This window comes from Fringilla coelebs, assembly GCF_963513975.1.
Source record: "Fringilla coelebs genome assembly, chromosome: 11".
In the NCBI taxonomy this organism is placed as follows: domain Eukaryota; kingdom Metazoa; phylum Chordata; class Aves; order Passeriformes; family Fringillidae; genus Fringilla; species Fringilla coelebs.
The window spans coordinates 10076143-10098825 of record NC_140037.1 but is presented as its reverse complement, the minus strand read 5'-3'; positions in this window follow the sequence as shown (position 1 = coordinate 10098825).

Here is a 22683-nt window from a genome sequence, read left to right as displayed (position 1 = left end):
GATCTTGTATGTATGGTAAGAGCAGAAAAAGAGTCTCATGTGCCCTGATGTGCATTCTGCAGCCCACCCAATCAAGGCATCCTTGTTTGCACACTCTTTCTTATAAAATCTTATCCTACAGCTCCAATTTAAATGACCAGCACTTAAAAAAAAAAAAAAAAAAACGACAAATGAAACACTCCAATTACACAGATTAAGCTGAGGAGCTACTATCTTTTTCTATTGTTTTGACAATATTTCTTTTTATTTCAGGAGCCCTGTGAGGCAGCACCTCCTGGGGAGCAGGCAGGATGCTGCAGTGAGGAGCCAGCCCTGGGAACGCAGGGCTGGACTGACTCCTCAGCACAGCAAAGGAGCTGTGACTCAGCCCCAGCTCCTGCCCTGCTACTTTTAGCTGAGGGGAAGAGTGTAAATTAGTTCCTCTTATTGTCCTTCCTGGAGCTGCTATCTGTCCCATTTGGTAAGCAGTCTGGGGTGGCAGTTTATTGCTGCCATAAACAAGTGCTTCTCAGCTGACAAAAAAAGTACTCCTTCACTGAGCACACAGCCAGCCCGTTTCTGATGTAAGTTTCCATTAAAAAGTAATTTTTTAAAAGGATTTGTATTTAATTTCCCTTGGCTGTTTTACTAATAATGCCATTTGATTGAGTAAATAGACTCCTTCAGATTTTTCATTGAAACAGGAGAAACTTTCCTTCTACAGCATGTATTTAATAACTGTTCTGCCCCCTTAAGATGTCATTTAGTGTCATTTACAGTCTGCTGCTCAAATCCCCTGGAAACAGTAAAGCAGGGGTTGGATATTTACTTTTCACTGGTTTTAAATAAAGCCTTGTTTAATCCCTAAGTGAAAGACTCAGCCTTCTCCTTGAGGAAAAGGAGCTGATAATAACTGTGAATGTGTAACTTCTGTGTCACTTAAAAAGATCTTCACCACTTGCCTTGGCACCTTCACTATTTCTCTTGCTGTAGGTGTGTAAGGGGTGTGGAAAAGCAGTCAGCCAGACTGCTACATGAGTTGGCTGCGAGTAATCTAAACCAAAGATATTTCATTTTTGTGGCAGCAGATAGTAGCCACCATAAAGTAGCAGCTCTTTTAACCTAAACCAAAGACAGCTTTGATTTAAAGCAGTCATGCTACAAAAGAGAATAGGATGCACATGGTTTAATAATGTTTTCCCTCTGATTCCTCTGACTCCAAAACAATTCCATCTGCAAATACATTTTGATAACTAACACGTTTTCCTATTACCTCAAGCAGAGGGGAACCAGCATTCTTTATGACCTTGGATTTGCTTTCTGGCACTTACATTACTGAGGAAATGCTCATTAGAACTCCAGTCAACTCATCTCACTCTTCTCCAGCCTAAAGTCATTAAACTTTAACACAGAGGCACATTTCCCAGAAACAGCACTATGACCAAATATCTAATTTAAAATGAAAATAGAAAAGGTGGATCCAAAAATTCACGTTAAAGAAGCCTCAGCATGAAATGATAGCCAATAAGAAAAGTATTTTACTAAAATTAGCCAAGACCCTGTATGCATCCATGTGCAGTGGCTGATTTTGCAAGCACCAAAATCTCACAGAAAAGGAGCCATAGTTACAATGCAAAATTACCCTGTCCCATGGAGACTGAGTCAAAGCAGGAGGATTTGTTTGTGTGTGTGGGCCCAAAATCATCATTTAGGGACAGCTCCAGCTGGCTTCAAAGTGTTTCACATCCAAGCAGTGGAAGGCATGCCTATATTTATTGCATTATTTATTTTTATATAGCTGTGTCCTGGAGTGCTCCACAGAGAGGCTATAAAGAGTAAATTGATAGAGTTAAAAAAATTAATATTAGTGGAACAAAGAGAAATAAGAACTGTAGACAGGGGAGAAGGCAAGGACATGTTTAGGAATGGGTTAGAGAGTCAATGAGGTGGAAAGCAAGAGGGAGGCTGCTTTCACTAGTACATGTCAAGAAGGAATGAATTAACAGCCCTAAGAGATCTTATGTGGCAAAGCAGATAAAATGATGCATAAAATACAGAATAAAAGGGAGGATACAGATAGAGGCAGACAGGACAATCAGATGGAGAAACAGAACAATCACCTCAGAGGATTTTGTAAACATAATATTAGAACAGAGTGGAGTTTGCTATTTCTCTTAAAAGAACTGCTTTTAAGAAGCCCCTTCTTTAAACAGGCCAAGGCCACATCCTGATCTAATTTTCACTTCTTCTCATGTGTAATTTCCACTGAAACTCACAGAAGTCTATGTTTAAAAATATCAAAAATTGATCTGAAGCCTCTATGAAGCCGCTAGAAATACTTTGGGTTTATAAACCAAGACTGCAATTATCTGTTCACTGGTTTCTCAAGGAAAGGGAAACAAAACATCTAAAAACTTCATTGATATTCTAAAAGAAACCAGTAAAAAAGGCAAAAGTAAAGAAATCTCTTTAAGTAATTTCTTTCAATGAATTATCAAGTGTGTTCCTGAAGCCTCCAGTCTCTAATTCAGATGATATTTGGAAGCATTTCTATATGAAAATAACTTTGAGTAGAAACCCCAGTGCCTGTATTACTAAGCAAATGATTCAGGGCCAAGCTGTAAGCAAACTTTCCCCAAGTTTGTCTCTGAAGCACCTTTGGGTCTGCAGCCTGAGGAGGAGGAGGCTGAGGCCAGGGTGACAGGAGGAGCCCAGGTGCTGGGCACTGTGCTGCTCCTGTCCCTCTCACAAACTGCCAGGTCAGGGTTTGCATCAGCCTTCTTGCTCAAAATCAAATATGGGTCTGGATAACCTAGCCAGCTCCTCCCATCAGTGCAAATATCACCTTTAAACCCGTATATTAGCTGTGTGGCAACATGCTTCACAATTTTCTTCAAAGCATTATAATTAAAAAGATTCAGCGCTTGTTTAATCTGGCATAACACATGCAGCAAAGTACAACAGTGGAGGCACATCTGTATATTTGCATACCAAAAAAAGTCTAAAAATACTTGTGTAAAAGACAAAAGGTAGCTTTTGAATACATGACCCAGCCCTAGCTTCAATTATACGTTTCAGCACGGGGTATTATGGTCTTGTTTTTAGCTCCATGTGTGTGACTACCTAATTACAAAGCAATGCTTTTAAACAAATGGCCTGATTCTAGCACTCACAAAGGGCCACATGAGGATTACCACTGTTAAACAGAATGGAACTGAGCTGGTGAAAAAGCTCCTTGGAATAAGAGCCTTGCTCAAACTTTATTTTGTCTGTTTCTCTCCAGCTGGAAGAGAGATATGGTAAAATCCAGGCTGGCAATCTCAAATTGCCTTTTGAGATCTATGCCATTAATTTAGTGATTCAAATATAATTCTTGACTGCAAGGAGCAAGGGATGATAGTGTAGCTAGGCCTCTCACTCTGGTACATGGAGTGTCTAAGAAATGGGTTTTTGCAGTATAAACAGGGTGATACCATAAATTTGCACAACCTGATGTTAGCAGAACTGATTAATGTGTGTTAAATGATTTATTAGCTTAAAAGATGCAAAACAATCATATCACTCTGTCAGTGTCTGCTAACCTAGACATCTGCATTCCAGGTTTTCATCTCTCAGCCTCTCATGTAAGGAATAGTTGTGACTATTGCAGTGTATTCCTGAGATGGACATCTACTTATCTAACCCAGGAGAGGACCTCAGCACAGCTACAAATGCAAATCACCCTCTTTCCTGAGAGCCTGCCAAAATGAAGCACATTGCAAATATTTAAATAAAGAGTTGGGTTTGTTTTTTTTTTTCCCCATGTGTTTTATCTTTTCACTTTCATCTGTAAGGTATCCACTTTTGACTGCAGCATATCTGAAGTTCCTTTATTATTTATGAATATCAGTGAGTTGAGAGCATCTCTGGGGAGGGAGGGGGAGAATCAATAGCCCAACATTTGAAGTACATCTTTCACATTTTGAGATTACAGCGCTGACTCACAGCGGGCGAAGCTCATGCTGAACGTCTGGCAGCCGAGAGCATCTTTTATTACCTGAGCTCTCCTGAGAGTGTGGGAGGCAGCATCCTGCACCAGGGCCACCTGCAGCACGCATCCAGCCTCCAGACCATCAGTTTTTCCTTTATGAGGACTAAACCTGGATGCCTCATGGGATGCCAGGGCTGTTCCAGTTCCGCTGCCAGAGGTTTATGGCAAGCAGAAATCTGAAAATTCTCCCAGGGACACCTGGATCCTTTCAGTTTACCTGGATGTCATTTCTGAAGCATCACTGGGCTTATTCTTTGGGGTATCACCCTAAATTGGCTGTGTTAAAGATCTATTGAGATGTTACTTGGAGATTTCAAGATAAAAAGCGTGGGCTTACTGTAAGGCCTGCTAAAGCCAGCATGAATCCTGTGCTGATGTTAATGTCAACAGACTTCAGATCAGGACATAAAAATATTATTCCTGTTTACTTTTTCTGTTTTTTAAAGGGTTTTTTTAAAGAAAAAGACTTTGGCTTGTGCTTAATTTCAAGTATATATATATATAAAAATACACATATATATATAAATATATATATATTGAGTTTAAAGATATATATATCTATCTTTAAACTCTTGCAGCTGGAACTCACTGTGCTCGTGTGGCATCCACTCCTTTCTGTTGCAGGATTTGGTGACCCACAGGGGCTGTGCTGGAAAGAGATGGTTTGCAGCAGCTCCCTGTGCACAAGCATGCATTTGTGCATGCACTAATGGACTTACAGATCAAGCACTGCTTTTTTGAGCTTCTTAGGAATTTTTCTCAGCACCAGGATTATGGAAGCGTTGAGTCTTGAGATTATTGGCAGAAAAGGGAGATAAAGTTCAAAAATCATTTTAAGAGATTTAAATATAAATGTCCATAGAGGTGTATATTATTTGTCATTGAAAAGAAGTAAAAATAGGTTTTATTTTAAGAAGTAAAGTTATAATGGGTGTTCTTTGCAGTAGAGCTTATTCTTAGTACCTGAAAATTACATTTTGATGATTTAGCTTTTTTTTCCCCATTGATGGCTGTGATCAATGAAGCTGATTTTTAAATAAGACATGCTTATTAAAAGCTTCTTGTCAAGAATGAGCTGATGTTAATGGCATTGGTGTCATTGTTTTTCTAGATGATCAAAACTTTCTGACAGATGAAAAATGTTTACAAGCTTTCAGTAGGAACTCAGGTTTGGAGTTTTTCACAGTGTAGACAGATTTAAATCCTGAATATATAATGAAACAAGTTGTAGTTATAGGCTGTTCTTTAATGGCTGTTCAACTTTAAAAACTAACATTTAGATTTATTTAGTTACTCCAGTGTTTTAATAGAGTATATATTAGTGAAGACAAGCGAATATGAAGTTTCCACATTGGAAGTGGTACATAGTATTATTGCATTGCCAATATCTCTAATTAAAATAGTGGATTATTTAGCAGTCACTGGAAAATAAGTATATTCTTATCTCTGCATGGTAAATCTCATGATACCTCTCCAACAGACAGGAAAATTAATGCAAGTATTTGTAATGTTTCCAGAGGAAAATCAGAGGCAGAGCTCTCAACAGCTACCAGAAGAGTTTCCAGAATGTATTTCTGTATATTCTAACAGGAATAGAACAATATCTTCCCAGTTTATACCCATAGTTAAAACATGTAAGCAGGATGTATAGAACCAATCTTCCAAAAAATGTCAGTCATAGTTCAGCCAAAAATTGTTTTCTGATTTAAATGGATGTGCTCATGTACTACCAGAGGGCATTCTTTACACTGAGTGCCCATGAAATTGTCAAATGTTTTGAGTAACTTCTTTGAACATAAATCCTCTGTCCCTGCTCTAACTGGCTTCAGTTGTACCTCAAGCTTTTAGCACTCTTGCCCACAAATGGACTAGATGAAAAATATATTAAAGAATATTATAAAGTCCAACTTTTAATTTAGTTTCTTTGGATGACTCACGATGATTTGAAGTCTTTAAATCAAAAGTAGATAGCGTTCTAAAAGACATTATAGCCTGACAATTATGAGCACAAAGTAAGAACTCCTGGGTGATGTTCTTTGGCCTGTGGGAGGCATGAAGTTGGAGTAGATGATGGTAATTGCTCCTTTAGCTGCCACATCTATGAATCTAAAGTACCTTTTCCACAATCCTGAGGGGAAGGAAGAATGGATGGTCATCAAGGAACAGCGGGTTCTGTTAATGCAGCCTTCCAGCTACCATTTCTGACAGCAGCTCTCTGTACACAGCTCACCATTCTGCTCCTTCCCATCCAGCATCCACTGATTAAAAACTTTGAGAAATACTTGTAGAAGGTGATATTCCAGATATTGACTTTAGCTAAATGATAGTTAAGGTAGGTTACACCCCAATATCATTCAATCTTTTCATTTTACAGCTCATTCTAAAATTCACTTTGCTATAGGAAGCAGGCTTTATAGTGCTGATGATTTATTCAAAGGAGCTCATTCTCAGTCCCTTGGGGCTGTCTTCAAGCATATTTCCCTAACCAATTTCATGTTTCATGTTTTCCATTCCATTTCAAATCTTTTTCCCTCTTTACATCTCCTATCAGGAAAGGATCAAATTTGCTCACCTTGAAACAAGCTTGTTCTACTCTTTGGAGCAATCATGGGAGATGGAGATGCATCATTTAGATATTCTTATAGGTAATCAGGAAGGTAATTGCCAGATCATCTGCTGCTGCACATTTCTCTGCAAATGCAATCTTAATTCAAAAAGGAAGGGACTCCCTGATCTCTGCAAAATTAATAATGTCCAAAATCCACTTAGAAACCCCTCAGTCTTCATGTAGGGGTTTCTCAGATTTCAGCCTTTCTAGAAAAATATTCAATTTCCTTCCTCCCACTCATTCTTAAATCTTTGGAGATGAATGTGAAAGCATCTTGAAATAATTCCATTTCAGTCCTATCTGAATTTCTGCCTCTGGTTTCCCCACTGCAGTCCTCTTCTTAACCTTCACTTCTTGAATTTCTCACTTTACTGTGAATCAAGTATCCCAAAACAAAAATAAATTGCAATTTAAAAGCATAATTCATCCAGTTGACAGAGCTGTGGCTGTTGCAGCCACATGAAGTTCTAGACAGCATCCCTGCTGTAGAGCTTCCCTGCCAGGGAATTCATCTCTTGTGAAATTTGAATATACTGATGGGGTGTATAGCCACACTTCTAACTCTTGCCTGTGAGTTTAAGTTTTATTCAAGGATACTTCACTTTTTATTATAAATGTGTCCATTCTGGCTTAATTTCTTCATTTCTTCTTCCGTGTCCCTCACTCAAATCATTCTGAAGGAAATTTTGTACAATCCCCTGCTTCTCTCTGCTCCATTGAAAACTGTCTTCCTCCCAGCATCCCCCAGTAAGTTCTACATCCCTTTGGGCAGGTATGCCTTTCCATTTTCCTGGTGTAGAGAGTTTCATCCCTTGGTGGGTTCCACCCAGGGACAGTCACTCTGCTCAGGCTGTGGCCCATGCAGGTGTTCATCCCCCAGCTCCCTTGGTTTCTCCTCCTGTGTTCAGTTCCAGCACCTGTGCAGTGCCTTTGTGTTTAATATGATTAAAGGCTGTAGTTGGATAACCCAACATCAAGCAAATTTAATTTAGTATTCCAGGCAAAGCTGGGGGGAGGACGGAGATGTGGCATTAGCAATGATAATGAAGGAGGAAGGGAGTGAGCAGTGGGAGAGGTTTATTGTGTAGGTGGGAAGGAGTAGTGATGTTCTTTCTCATCCTGTAACAACAGGAACTGAGGCAACTGCCAAGAGGCACCTAATGCCCTGTTCTGGCAGCCCAAGCAGAAAGACAAGAGGTTCACAGCTTGATTCCTTGCTTTTGGCAGCTCAAAAATGATAAATGAAACAGAAGTGCTCTGGAAAACAGCAAAGGCATAATTAGGCATCATTTACCCATGGCAGAGAGGAGAGGTACGTACTTGTAGGCTTACAGTACTTTCCACACTGCATTTCTTTATTAACCCCTTGTTCCTGCTGGAAAGTTTAAATTGCTTTTATTCTGCTTGGGTACCACAGTGAGGAGACAGTTTTATTTTGCAAGTGACTCAAGTGGCTTTGAATAACTGCTCAGTTAATAGTTTGGAAATATGCTGGCAGGTTTTGAACGGTTTATTGTTTTTTCTCTTTTGGTGATGCACAAATAGCTTGAACTCTTTGGGGAAGTATGATGAACCCATCAGCTGTGGAAGCAAAATGCTGGAGATTCAGTCCTTGCCTTGCTCCTTCATCTGGGGAGATAAGAAAAATCTCTTTTTCCAGGAGATAAGTGAAGGGATGCAGATGGGTGACTGCCCAGCTGACAAGTGAAATTCAGTGGGGGATCTGCTCTGCCTTAGCTGAGGAAAGGGCTGTGGCACTTTGTCTTCTCAGTGATTTGTGGCTGCCCCGCTCTGCATCCTGGCCAGCAAAGCAGCACCAGCACTCCCTGCTGCAGTGTAAGGCAAGTCAAACCTTGCCTTCAGCCGTCAAGGAAAGCTGCTTAAAATAGCCCTGCTGGTTGTACAGGGCTGCGGCCGAGGAGCACCAGCCTGAGCCCTGCCCTGACTCAGCTGCATGCAGCTGGGGAGAAGGCTGGAGCTGTCAGACCATCTGACACCCCACAGGCCAGGGGAAGGCAAACACTCCTCCTTCAGGTTTGTCTCACCTGCAGACAACAGCCTCTCTGAGCTCTTTTCTTCTGGAAGACTGATAGGATTTACACTCTGCCTTATGTAACATGACTTGTAGCATTTAATAACCATAGGTGTGATTTCTTTATTTAAAAACATAGTTTATTGATCTGAAAAATTAGAAACAAATCTACCTAACTACAGAAAAAAAATTATTTAGGACTTTTTTTTTTTTATTTGTAACCTTAATATAGATTTGAGAATTACTTTTATTTTTCCTTAGCCACTTCATTATCCTAGCTATCCTAGAAGGAAAAAAGAAAACAACAACAGCATAGCTGCACCTTTTTTCTGACCTCCCAGTAGTAAAATGGCAGTCTCCCAACAATGTCAATTTGCAAACAAAGGTGAAGAAGTAGTCCTTAAACTGCCAGGCAGGTGATTTCAGGATGCTTGGAGAGATCCTGGAGTGTGACACTGCCTGTGACAGCCTCAGTTGGAAATGGAGGCAGGTAGCAGCACTAGGGACAGCAGAAAGCCTCTCTGAGGTTTGCACCTTGTTTTTAGGGGGCTCTGTTTCCTGCAACATTCCCGGTAAGAATTGTGTTCAGCAGTAAAGTTGTGAGGACCCCCTAGGGCAGGGAAATCAGCATCTCTCCAAGGACACCAGGATGGGAAGCTTGCTTCTATCTTATTTCTTAACTTTTTTCTGGGTTTTTAGTCTCAATATCACCCAGCTTCAGACCAGTGTGATTTTTCTCAATATCACCCAAGCTCCACTCCAGGTGTTGGGGTTTGGGGAGGGCAGCAATGGTGACAAGCTCACGAACATTGCAATAAAAGCCCCAGGATCTCTTGTAAAATCTATTCAGGGGATCAAATACTGATTTTATCTCCTTCCTTTCTCCTTAGGATGTGTCCTCACTTTTCTCACTTATGCAAAGAGAGCAATGGCCACAGTGCTGACACACAGTTGCAGTAAATTACTATTGATTTTATCCAATCACTCAGCTGCATTTCAGTGCCCAAGCAGCTCTGGGGCCATTTATTGCTCCCTATCATGTATTGTGCATTGATGAGCATTGTGTGCTCCAAATGGGGCATTGAGGAAGAAAATGACTCTGAGTCCTGAAAATATAGTCAGTTTGTTAATTGGTAAAATGCATTCCCTACTGGCAATTGGTTCATTCCTCTCTCCACATGCCAATGCCAGCATTCACTGAAAGGCTCTTCAAACAAGGAGAGAGGGGGAAAATAGTTATGAAAATAATAGATATGTTGCACTATAAAAAAAGAAAATCGATATTTTAAGATATTATGCAATAACTTAGTTCATTTATTCATCTCTATATGTGTCTGAACTATCAGCATATTCTACTTCCTAATTTATAGCCTGATCTAAAGTTGCTCTTCAGTTTTTCTCTTTATGCATTAAAAGGGATGCTCAGTGTGTGAGTTCAATACAGTACTTGGGTTGCACTTATGCACTCAGAAGTGATTTAATTCCAATAATCTGAAATGACAAGTACTGTATGGGTTTTCTCTTGGCATTAATAGGATTATATCATAAGTGAGATACATACTGGCAGAGAGGCAGGAATTAGGGATCATAAAAATAACATTTGAAATGGTTCTTAAATTGATAGAAAGCTCAAAAAAAAAAAAGTGCAAGGAAAAACATTCAAGCAATGGGAACAAAGGAAATGTACTGCTCATTACAAGAACTAAGGGTATGAACAGGTGAAATAAAAATGGCAATGGACAGGTTTTTTTTTTATGGCAGTTTTATGACATCTGTTAAGAGAGGAGAGAAATGCCCCAGAGATTAGAACGAGGCCACAGCAGTTCTGACATGCAAGAAAGAGAAGCAACAAACACAAGAGAAAGTTAGTGATCTATTAGTTTAACTTCAATTTTGGGATAGGCTTGGTAACTCTTCTTAAAGATCAGGCACAGCACCCAGAAAAGCACAGAAGAGAAGTACTTCAGGTTTCCTTCTGTTTCTCCCCTTTTTTGGGTTTTTCAGAAAAAATCTTCTATAAAAACATTGCAAATCAGATTTTTTCCCAACCCCTTACTAGCAGAGAAATTTGTATAGAGTTAAGGAGGGGAATCTGCATTTGAGACCAATACCTAGTGAAACATTTGTATTGTAAATCATCAATCTTATTTCACTGAGGAAAGAAAACTGAAGGCCAAAAAGAACCCATAACTCCTAAATAAGAGGGGGCTCCATGCTACTGAATATTAAAGTTATGTAAGGAACTGTCCTTTCATTTATAAGCATGAACTGAAATCATGACATCCAGGTGGACAGAGTCCACAGCAGCAAATTAAGGATGGGTAAATAAGAAAATGTCTCCTTATGTACAGGAAAAAAATGAATAAATTCCACATCTAACATGGCAGCAACAGAAGTCTTGGGAAACAAGGAATTTTTGTTGTAGGGAGGGACAATAAGTAGGGTAGAGGTACAGGAGGTTCAGTAGAGAATGCAAGCAGTTCACCTTGGTGGGAAAGGATGGTGTTGTAACTAGGAAATTTAAGTCTCTAATGTTGGAAGATTGCTTTTCAGGGTCTGGTGTTGGCACAAATTTGGCCTCTTTCTAGATAAGACAGTAAATGCTGCTGCATCCTGTGACTAATTTACAGGTTTTGAGACACTCAGTCTGTGCTTCCTCTGTACCATTTCTACACTGGCAGCTGAACAAAATCTTATTCACCAGTGCAAAAAGGAGAAGTTTGAAAACAAGTTGTGAGATTGCCCAGGTTTTTACTCTGTTTTAAAAAAAGCTCTCTTGATTTAGCAATATTATGGGAGAATGTGGTTTCAGTGATTTGGGTTTTGCATAATTTTTTTACTCCATAGACTATAACTAAGACTTCAATTTATATGTGGTCAGACAAGTGGGTTGATTGCCATTTATAATTTTTCAACAAGCTGTAATCCTTATTAAATGTTCATTTTCATAGAAATTCAATGTAAAAAAACATTTACTCCTAAGCATTCTTTAGGAAAATAAAAATAAAAATAAGAAATATTTCCTTTAGGATTTTGATCCACCCCAAGGAAGTTTATTTTTCTGCTATAGGCTTTTACTATCTATAGCAAGAAAATAGCTATTAAAATTAAGTTGTTTAATTAGAAATTGTATAAAACTATGTTGCACAGGTAGTGCTTTTGCCTTCCTCCTGTTAGAGTAAATTACACAACGTGAAAATTCTAAACTAAAACTTAACCATGCTGTTTGTGAAACAAAAACACTTTTTGTCTTCACAAGAAAAATCTGTCTAAATCAGTGGAGACTGAATGAGCAGTAGCATTATACCTTCATTCATACAGAGACTTTACAGAGGGCTGTAGGATGAAAGAGATGTAAAAGACACACAGACAGATGCAGATTAAGTTTGGAACATGATAGATTGATCTTTTATGTTAGAACATTTAATATCCTGTCCTTTAGTTCAGATGTAGCAGCTGACAGCAGACATGATGCAAATCCCTTGTAATGAAGGGAAAATGCTTCAGTTGTGTTGTTTGCTGTGAGTTATTGCATCCTGTCTGTTGCACCTTGCCTCTTCCTGGCTCAGCAATTTCATATCCAGCTGCTAAATACATACAGTTAAACTTTACTGAGGCTCAAAAGTACTTCTGGATCATTTTGAAAGTGGCATTGTTTCCTCTCTTAGTTGTTCTAGACCTGTTCCAACAGCAAAGGAGAAAAAACTCTTACGGACATCGAGGAGTGGCTACCTGAGAATTCCCTCAGTCCCTACAGCTCTCCCAGCCAGGTTAATTTTCTGTCACTATAGAAAGATAAATTAGTACATTAATATAGAAAATATCAGCTCAAAACCTCAAATTTCTGCATTTCAGTGCCATGCAGAATGACAGACATGGAGCTGCTCCCTCTCCAGGGCCTGCATTCCTTCTGGATTTTGTCAGCACTTCTTGTGCTGTCTTCATGGAGAAAGATTTTCTTCATGCCTGGGAAGAACAAAGACATGCTAGGAATAACCTGTGTCTCCTGTTCTCTAATCATGTAAAATTCTTTCCCAAGTATTCTTTGCTGATTTTTGGATCTTTTCTTTTCCCAGATCACTTTTAATAAGTGCATACAGCACTCTGCCTTTCAGTCCACTGCCTTTTTGGAGAAACCTTGAGTCCCACTACTCAATATTATGCAGCCCAGCACTAAAATTAATAAAAAATATTAATGTGCTGTTTCAATCTAGATATTAAAATTAACTTTGTTCTGTTTTTTCATTAATTCAGACCTGCAGCAACGTGGTAGAATGGATGCATATAAAAAAACCCCAAACAACACAAAACAGGCTTTATTAAAAAAAATAAAAATTCACATTAAACCAGCAGTGTGAAGTGGAACTACTCTGAACAGTTTCCCTTTGAGGTGATCTTCTATTGAAGTATTTTTCTTCCAGTGGAAATGTAACTATTTCAAGCACTCAAACCCTCCTGGTTCTAGTCCCACCACAAGCAGCCAGGCACACCTGACTCCCAGAACTGGAACAGGAGTTACACCAAAAGTCCCCCAGTATCAGTTACTCTGCATATGCAGAAATCAAACAGCATGAAAGCAGAACAGCTTTTTCCAGATTTAGTGAGGTTTTTGTTAATCTTGGCTTTAAAAAAAAAGAAAAAGGTATTTTCTTCAATCCTTCTAGTTAAAATATCCACTTTAAATTTGACAAAATGGGATTTACATGACATTGTTGGATGTGAGAACCCTTGAGAGAGCTTTACAGTATTATTTGGATCCTGTGCACTTTGATGTTCTATATTTGGTTATTTCATCTGACACACAATGTCACAAAGTTGTTGCCTGCTCTTACACACAGGACACCAGTACTCCAGAGAGGGATCTCTTCCTGTCACCTCTGAGCTGAGTCACAGGGTCAATTATTCAACTTTCCTGAGACTGAAATGAGAGATACAAGCTATCAAACTAGTATTTCTCTCCTTTTCATTTCCCATTTGGTTCCATTCCATATTTTTAAAAAATCCAGAGAAATACAACCTGTGAAAAGAATGGCCAAAGTGTGAATTTACTCCTGTTTAAAAGCTGTGGTATTGATTTTATTATGTGTGTGAATCTAGATGTCTCTGTTCTTTACCTGCACAAGATTGTTATTGGGTTGAGCTCCTTAGGTAACTGTGTCTAGCTGAAAGAGGAAAAAAAAAAGCTTCTTGGAAAATGTCAGTGTTAACAAAATGTTCTGCAATGATTCAACCTAAATGGAAATGATTCATTATATCAAAATGGCACAGGACACTTTCTAAGTGAATCAAAACAAATGTGTGCTGCATTTTTTTTTAGCTTATGCATTATGATGGTTGTAGCCTGGGATGCCACTGGGATTTGAGACAGAAAAGAGGGATTGTTTTAAATGTGTCATAAAAGATATGGTCTCACTAAAAAGCCTGGTTATGGAGCACAGTGGGATGTCATGCTCCCTATCTGGAAATGGATCCAAGTCTACAAAGGGTTTTTTTTTTTAACAGACACTTCTAATGTCAAATTTTCTCTAATTGTAGAGTGAATCCACCTTTTATAATGTAAGCAGTAGGGGAAAGTTCAAAACTTATTAATTTCTATCCCAGTTAAAATAGAAAAGCTTATGAAAATGAGAGAGCATGGGCAGCACCGTGGGCTGGCTCACCTTTGTGACTTCAGTTGCTCACTGCAGAACAGGAAATATTTCTCAGCTGCCCTCTCCCAGCTCCCATTTTCCCCTGGTGTGGATTCTGGGTGCAGCACCCCTTTCTTTACTGCCTTCAGCACTCCTCCCACTGAGGCCACACGCTGGGGCACATCACTTCCTACACAGACAAGATGTGGTGGTAATAGATTAATTAAATATTTTCACAAATGTCCTTGGCAAAAAATGTGGTTTCTTCCTCATACCAAAGAAATAACAAGAGGAAAGGGGATGGAGTTTGAAACCAGATACCGATGCCTATTATTCCTAAATTCCTGCAACACAAAAAGTAGTCCAAAATAAGCAGACAATGTACTAGCAGCAGATTTCTCTTTTGACTGTAGACTTTAGACATGGAGTAAGCGATTATCTGTTACTGTCATTCCTAAGGATAAAAAATTATACTCAATAATATTGAAACCTAGCTGAAAACTCATACAAAGTGTGGTTCAGGATTTTATAAACACTGTAAAAATAACAGAATGGAAGGGCAGGGACTAATCATTAAAGACAGCCCACAAGATCTCAGAAAGATAAGTCACACTTAAGCAATTTGGGGGCAGTCTGAGGAGAAGGTGACTGTACATTGGATTTTCACATGCAGATTAAGAACAAGCCACAAGGCTCTACACCAACCATATTCTTTGGATCAGGCCCTGGATAATGAGAGTGAGACGAAGTGTTGCCAAAACCTCCAACTGTATGAGGGGTAAAATAAATGGGTTAGGAGGTAAAAACATACATTTGGCAGCCTATGCATCCCAGAGCTGTGGGGCAGAAAGTGAGAAAAGGTGTTGAGTAAGAGAAATGATGGATGGTGTGATGTTTGCCATGGCAGCACATGCCTGGATAGAAAGAAGCATTCAGAACTTGATGCAGCATGAGACAGATTACCTGTCCCACAGCCATCCCACCCCAGGGCACTGAGCAAGGGTTTCATGTGCAGTGTTTGTGCCCATTGACACCACCATGCCTGCTGGGAGCTCATGGCATCGCTTGCTGCTGCTCTCTGAACTGGTGGGGTTGCCCAGGTCAGCCCTGTTTCTAGGCTGGGTTTTACTCAGCACAGTTGGAGTGACCATCACTTCTTGGTATTGTGGCCTGTGACTTACAAATAGATGCAAATCTCTTTGTTCTACATGTTCTGCAAGATCCCAGAGTGATTCCAGTGTATTTAAGGAGAGAAGGTACTTGGATTAGCTTGATTTTATTTTTCAGGTTGATAATGACTTGATTTTTTTCACATCACCTGGTGTTGAGTTGTACCTTTAGGTATTTAGAAAAGTTTTGCAAACTCTTACTCGAGCACCTCCAGAAGTGTGTTAAGTCCAGTCCTGAGTGCCAGGAAAGTGCATTAACAATGAGACTCAGGGTGTTAGAGGGAGGGAAGAGCTGTTGGTCAGTACAAAAGCTCTGGAGGATGCTCCATTGGAGCTGCTCTCCAGTTCTCACATTGTCCCCACTGAGCAAAGCCCACGAGGTGAAGCTGGGCTGCCTCAGCCTGCCCTGTGCAGCAGAGCTCTGCCTGAAGCTCTGACTGAGCAGGGGACCTGTGCCCAGTGCCAGCCAGCATTCCCCTCTCCCGCAAACACAACCCTGCCCTCTGCCAGACAGTTCCCCTGTGGCCCATGTATACTGCAAGGGCAATGCTCTGTAAGAGAGGAGGAGGAGAGTAAAAACAGAGGGAAGCAAATGTCAACCAGCAAACAGGAGTGGAAACACCTGCTTGGCACTGAGGAGCAGCTGTACAAATGCAGCTGCTGCTGCCTCTCTGCACAAGCAGCACATGCTGGCTGCTTTGCTCAAGGCTGACCAGGTTCTCAGTGGGTCTGCAGGATTTAGTTGATGCTATTTAGAAAAGGAGGCTTCTTTACCCTGTGGATTTACTCAGCTTAATCAGAACTTCTATGGTAAATAGCAGACCTGTAAAAGTTGTATCTGTTTTTTAATTTTGTTTCTAGAGAAGAGTTTTCAAAGGAAAGTTTTCTTACTACTTATCCCTAAAATAAACTGCAGATGACTTTTAGAGAATGAACTGAGGAGTAGATTCTTTTTTTTTCTTCTACCTCCAATTACCTTTTAAAAGACCCTACAAGCAATCTCATTTATGGAGGATCTACTTAAAGTGATTGTGCTTGTTGGAATCTAAATATGATCTTCATTTCTGGAATTTTTCTCTTTTTTTTTAATAGGATTTTTTTCTCTTAGGAAATGCAGTTCCATTGTAACCTAAATGCATTCTAGGGTATTTCCATAACCCCTTTGATAAAAATAGTTTATTTAAAATTAAGCATAAATCTTCCCACATGCAGGAAAGGTCCCATTCCTCAATCATATGTAGGCAATTAATTCCTGCTGGAGAGCATCCAGCTTAGAGTATAATTATAAGCAATAGCTAAGAACCATCAAACTCTATTGCATTGAAGCATGAAGGATAGAAAGTATGAGAAGAGAACACAGGTTTTGTAGAGATAGGAAAGCTGAAAATAATTGGCCTGCAAGCTGAGTGCAGATGCCTAAACATGTCATAAACTGTGCAGAGTAGCCCAGTCAAAAAGGAATTAACTGCTGAACTCCAGGCACCACTGCTGATTGTAATAACCAATGCAGAGTCAGCCTGACTGTCCCTGCATTTCTTCTTGTTTCTTTCTTTCTTGTGGTGCAAATTTATTGTGTGCCAGCTATAAGTAGTTAACTTAAAGATAAGTAAGTTGGTAAAATTCAGACAGTTGAAAGCTATAGGAATGAATTAATTTTGCCATAACATGCACAAAGTTAATTAGAAGTTGGGAACATATGGAATAGAGACATTAGGGCATTTAGTTCATATGGAAATAAGCACTGATACAATCTTCTCCAGAAAAGGTAAAAAATTAAATGTAGGAAGCATTTAAAAGAAAAAATAAAATAAAGGTCAATCCTGTATTACAATGATAAAGAACAGAGTGATCTTTTGTAAAATATATAAATATATTGTTGGCAGTGACTTCTTCCCTTTTTGTTTGCCAAGTCTTATGACAGTGTACATAAAACCAACTGTAAAAAAAATCTTATAATTAGAGTACCCATCGTGTTGCATTAAAAGTTGGTACAAAAAACAAATGTTTTTAGTGGATAGCACTTAACTCCAGCTGACAGTAGGCTCAAGCCTACATGTTTTACTCATAGCTTTAGTGCTGGTGACGTCAGTGACTTTTGTACAAGGCCAGCAGGGTTTGCCCTGAGTCATGTTTGCTCAGAGGGAATAGACATAAAAACTCTACCTGTAAGGATAATTACAGTGTAATCCAAGTAAAATCTCTGAACTTCCTGTTGAGGAAAGGCATTGTCTTTCCTATGAAGGAATCATGTCCAAAGACCCTGTGTGCTGAAGCAGAGCCAAGTGCAACCTCCTGTTTTCATTTTACATACCCTGTGTAAAGCACTGCTGTCTGGAGTCCCTGGGGCTGGCACACCCCCAGGGAAGGGCAGGGCTCTGCCAGCACCCTCAGCTCAGCAGGAAACACTCTGCATTGCACTGCAGTGATTTGTCACCAGAAAATGTCCCTTTCTGAAATCCTGCAACTACTAACTGGGCACAGGGCTTTTCTGAACATGGTCACTGCCAAGAAAAATCTGCACTGCCCCGTGGTCCCTACTGGGAAATAACCAGAGAAAGGAAAGGGAAAAAAGCCACATGATCATGCTCTGTCTTATTGACCTAACTTTGGAATAGCTCTGTTCAGAGACCCCTTTTGCTGCCCATAGTGTATCAAAAAGAAAAAGACCTGTGGGAACTCAGCACATCGCTCCGGATGTCCAGAGCTGCGAGAGAACCCTTGGGGGGCTTGGAGGGCTTGGAGTGTTGCCAAAAGCACCTGGTGGCTTGACTTTGATCCTTCTAGGGATGTGCCACCTGTGTATGAGGATATGAGAATCACTGGGGTTTAAATGGTGTAAAAACAGTGTATTTGCAAGGTGAAACACAGGTTTTAAGGTTTTGGTACAGGGGGGTTATGGAGACAAGATGCAGGAAATTGGGCCTGTCTCGTGGTTCTCCTTCCTTCTTCTTGTCATCCATTTTCTGTGTGGGCACTTGTGGATTGGTTCTTGGTGAAGGTGCACTTGCCAACAAGGGTGATAAGTATTGGGGATAAAAGGTAAATGAGATTTACGTAGGTTTTGTTATAAAAAGACACGACTGCCCCGTGGGTGGTCAGAGTGCCTTTGGCTGCCTTGCTGGTCAGATCCCGGCTGGGCAGAGAGAAAACTTTGTAGATAAGAAATAATAAACAACCTTGAAGACTGAAAATCAGAGAGTCCAGTCTCATCTTTTGGAGCCAAATTTCAAACAAACCCATCTCACACATGTCTGGGCAGAGACAGACAACAGCCAACCCAGACAGACCTGCTTGTAGAAACCTCTGCCTTTGCCTGGTCATGTTTTAGGATGGGCACCTCCTAAAACAGTGGGGCTGCTGGAGTCTGAGAGCTGCACTTTGCTCTGCTTCACCACACACCTGCAGCTCCTGGAGTGGTGCTCAGCCACCTTCCCGCTGGCTGTGTGCCACCCAGCCTTGTGTGCAGGGCTGCCTGCCTTAAAATGCTTTGCAGACAGATTTCAGACCCTCTTTCCTTTTTTTACCTTGCTATAAAAGTCAACAGAAGGATCTGCTCTCAGCCTTCAAGCATCAGCATCAAGCTTTCTGTTTTGAGAATATGTCTTTATTCACTTCTCTTCTTGATTGTCTCTAATTATTCCAGGCTTACCTTTAAAATACTTTGCATTCAGTAGCACAATTTCAGTGTCATTTATTTACTGGTTTTTTACCATTTAAATGAAAGCAGGAGAAACAACCGTGGCAATTAACAGCAAGCATTGTTTCTCTAAGACAATCCTTGTAATTAGTATGTTAATTTCCCACAAATATGACCAAAGCTATATTAGCAACCAGTATTACCATATGCTTCTGGAAAGAAAATAATCATCAAATTGTTTAATAGTCTCCTGGGAAAGGAGAATAGAAGATCTGATTTAAGACAATATCATGTCTTGAGAAAATTACACTGTGTCCCTGTCGTATTTTTATCTATTATGGTGCTGTCTGCTGATGCATTTCCATTTGAAGAGTGTTATAATTTATCATGGAAGTAGAGATCTATTGAATTGAGGCTAGTTAAGTGCCAGGAAACAGAACATCAGAATTTGCTGAATGTGGGACAGAAAGTTGACCCTTAGATAAAGGTGGAGTCAGTCCTGTCAGAAGTACTTGTATGTTATTATCAACCCTTGACACAAGTTGTGGAGCTGTTCCCTCTTTTTGGCAAGCAAATTGGGACAGTAATTATTTGATAAGGTTTTTAAAAAGCATCGCTGCAGTGTATTCTTTCTCTACTTTTCTATATTGCAATGCAGCCCAAATTTGCTTGTCATTGCTGCATGTTAAAAAATCCAGGCTCTGTCCAAAGGAGATATCATCAGAGTTGGCACAAACATCCTTCTGGGCTTCTGCAGCCTGGATAATCTTAGATATTTTCTGCTGATTCAAGTTCTCATGATGATAATTTCATCTTTTCTCACTGTGGAAGCACACACATTTGTCATCTAATGTATGGAGTGTAAAGACAAGCAATGCAGTGATGCCATATGCTGAGGAATCAATGTGAAAGGAATTTGGAGGATTGTAGGTTGATTTAAAAAGAGGAGGTCCTTTCCAGGCACTGGGGCCCTTCAAAGTTCAGCTATTTCCCATCAGATGGGTGGGCTGGGAAAGGATGCCCTGTTTGGTGGGTACTGGTTTTTCAGATTCACAGGAATTCTCTGCTGTTCCAAGTTTTTTCAGTTTCTCTGCTTTACTGTTTACAGCAAGTTGCTCCCTTAGTGGAGCTAAGGGAGCCTAGAGGAACAAGTTAGGCACAATCTAAATATATAGAATATCCTTTGGCTGTGTCAGCAACTTCAGCTCTTCATTTCTTAAAGGTATATAAGACTGTCTTGCAGAGACCAACCAAAGAAACAGCATAGAACATAAACTTCTGAGAAAAAGCTCCAAAAACCAGTCTGCAATTGTGTTCCTTGAGTGGTTACTCAAGCAGAATATTTTCTAGTATTTCGTTCCTGTGAAAATCCATTACATATGCTGAAAACCTGGAAATTCCCTTGGGATTAAAGTGGGGAGTATTCTTTCATATTATTTGATTTTTTTGGTAGTAAGAATTTAAAAGAAAAATAGAATATACTGCAGGGCCCCAAGAGTCAAAAATCAAAAAATGCTGTATTAAAGCTGCATGAACATTTGTATGAAAAATATCCCTTCACTATAGTAGGATAGAAAAGGTTTATTAACTCTGGTTTATTTAGTGGGATTGTGCACTTTGAATCTTAATGTTCCCCAAAGTTCTGCAAGATCAGAGTTTTCTATTTTCCTAATGAAGAAGTTTGACATTTCACATGAAGCCCATGGAGTTTAGTATTGGATGTCTTAAGCAGCAATACTAAAATGTTAAAAATCAAATGAACAACGTCATCTCCCAAGCAATGGTTATATTTTAAAAAATAATATACTTGGTCTGATCTTTTTTTTCCATGAAAATTGTATTCATCCAGTAAATTAATTGCATTTATCAGATACACATTTTTCTAAAAATCCACGAGTTTAGTCCATAGACTAAAGGAAACAGATACAAAGATAATGTTATCTGTTTTATTAGCAGTTATTTGATTAAAAAAAAACCAAAACAGAATTTGGCAACATTTTCTTGCATTAATATGTTCTAAATATTTGGGTTAAATATGAATTCAACACCCATGTTGATGAAGGTCTGCCATGAGCCACAGCTATTTCTGGACAGTTCCCTGTGGTAGCTCATCTCTGACTCATTTAAGAGTTCTTTCACTTGCATGACACAGGGTTGTGTGTAATTATGTCTCTCTTTTTCCTATTTGAGGAGTTTTTGACACTTGTATTTTAAGCCAATGACATTTCCATGAGCTCCAGCTCTCTGATACCTCACTGACTTCAAGTCACAATGGATCAGCTGAGCTGACTATGGGGAATATGAGAGAAATCATCCCATGAACTTTTTCCAACTCACAGGTTCAGGGCATTGTCTTCTGTGTAAAAGAACATATTACTAAAGTATTGATTTTCAAACTCTGGTATTGGTGTTGATTTTAATTGCTAAAAAAGCCAATTTTCCGTTTCTCCCCCAAAAAATCTAATATCACAACATTTCTTTTAGTCCATAATAAATGTAAAAAGAAAACTAAATTCTCTATAAATAGAGTCCACAATTAAAGATTGTGAATCTTTTAATTACAAAGATATTATGGGATGCACTTCCACAGGATTAAGGCAGTGGCTGTATGATGGTTTGCTTAATTGATTTGGTGTCATGAAATAACACCCTCCTTCTTGAATTGAAGTGTGATTGTGCTGAAAATACTTTGTAGCAAATAAATCAAGCCTAGATTCCCTCTCTGAGAATTTGTGGTGAGTATGAACACACCAACAGTACAGCCCAAACTTACAACTTGACTCCACAAACTGCTTTTAGATATGAGCAAAGCATGCAAAACTGGTGGGCTGCCTTGTCCTAAGCAGTTTAACTTCATTGTGGAAAATGAATTTATGATAATATAGCAGAAAACCATTATGCATTTGACCTTATTAAGCTGGAGTAGAATCAAATTGTATACTATTGACCTTCACCTTGGCTCACTGTGTAGATGAATGAAAATAATTGCACTACTGAAAATAATCAAATGGCTGCACACAGCTTGCACATTGAATGGACTTTGGCTCAGTGCTATTAGGAATTCTTCAGCCTATAGAAATAGAGTTTTGTAATTAATGAAGAACAAGGACTGGGAAAAAAAAAATAGTACTCTACCAGCTGCCTTTAAGCAACAGTTGGATTAACAGGTAGTGGTTATAACTCCTGAGATTGCTTTTAAAGGCTGAAACAGAAGAAATGCATGGCAGGGTGGAGATGGAAATTATGGCTAGAGACCTAGAATGAGGTGTGTTTGTAACCCAAATTAGACAAGTAACTAAGGAGTCCCTAACTATTGCTCCAATTAAGAAAATTGAACTACTGAGACTTGCAGCATATGTGACTTTCATGGAAATTTGTCTCAGGCATTGTAAAAAAAAAAAAACAAAAAACTGGAAAGATGCCTTTTCTGAGGTCAACAAAAATATCCCAATCTTCATTTTGGACAAAAAACATATTTGCAATTGATGCTGCTGGGCAGTGGAACAGTTTGTGGCCACTAAGGTGGAAGGACACGCAGTTCTTCTTGTTCCAGAGCCATTAAACCAGCAGCTCCAAGTCCCAGAAACTCAATTTGAGG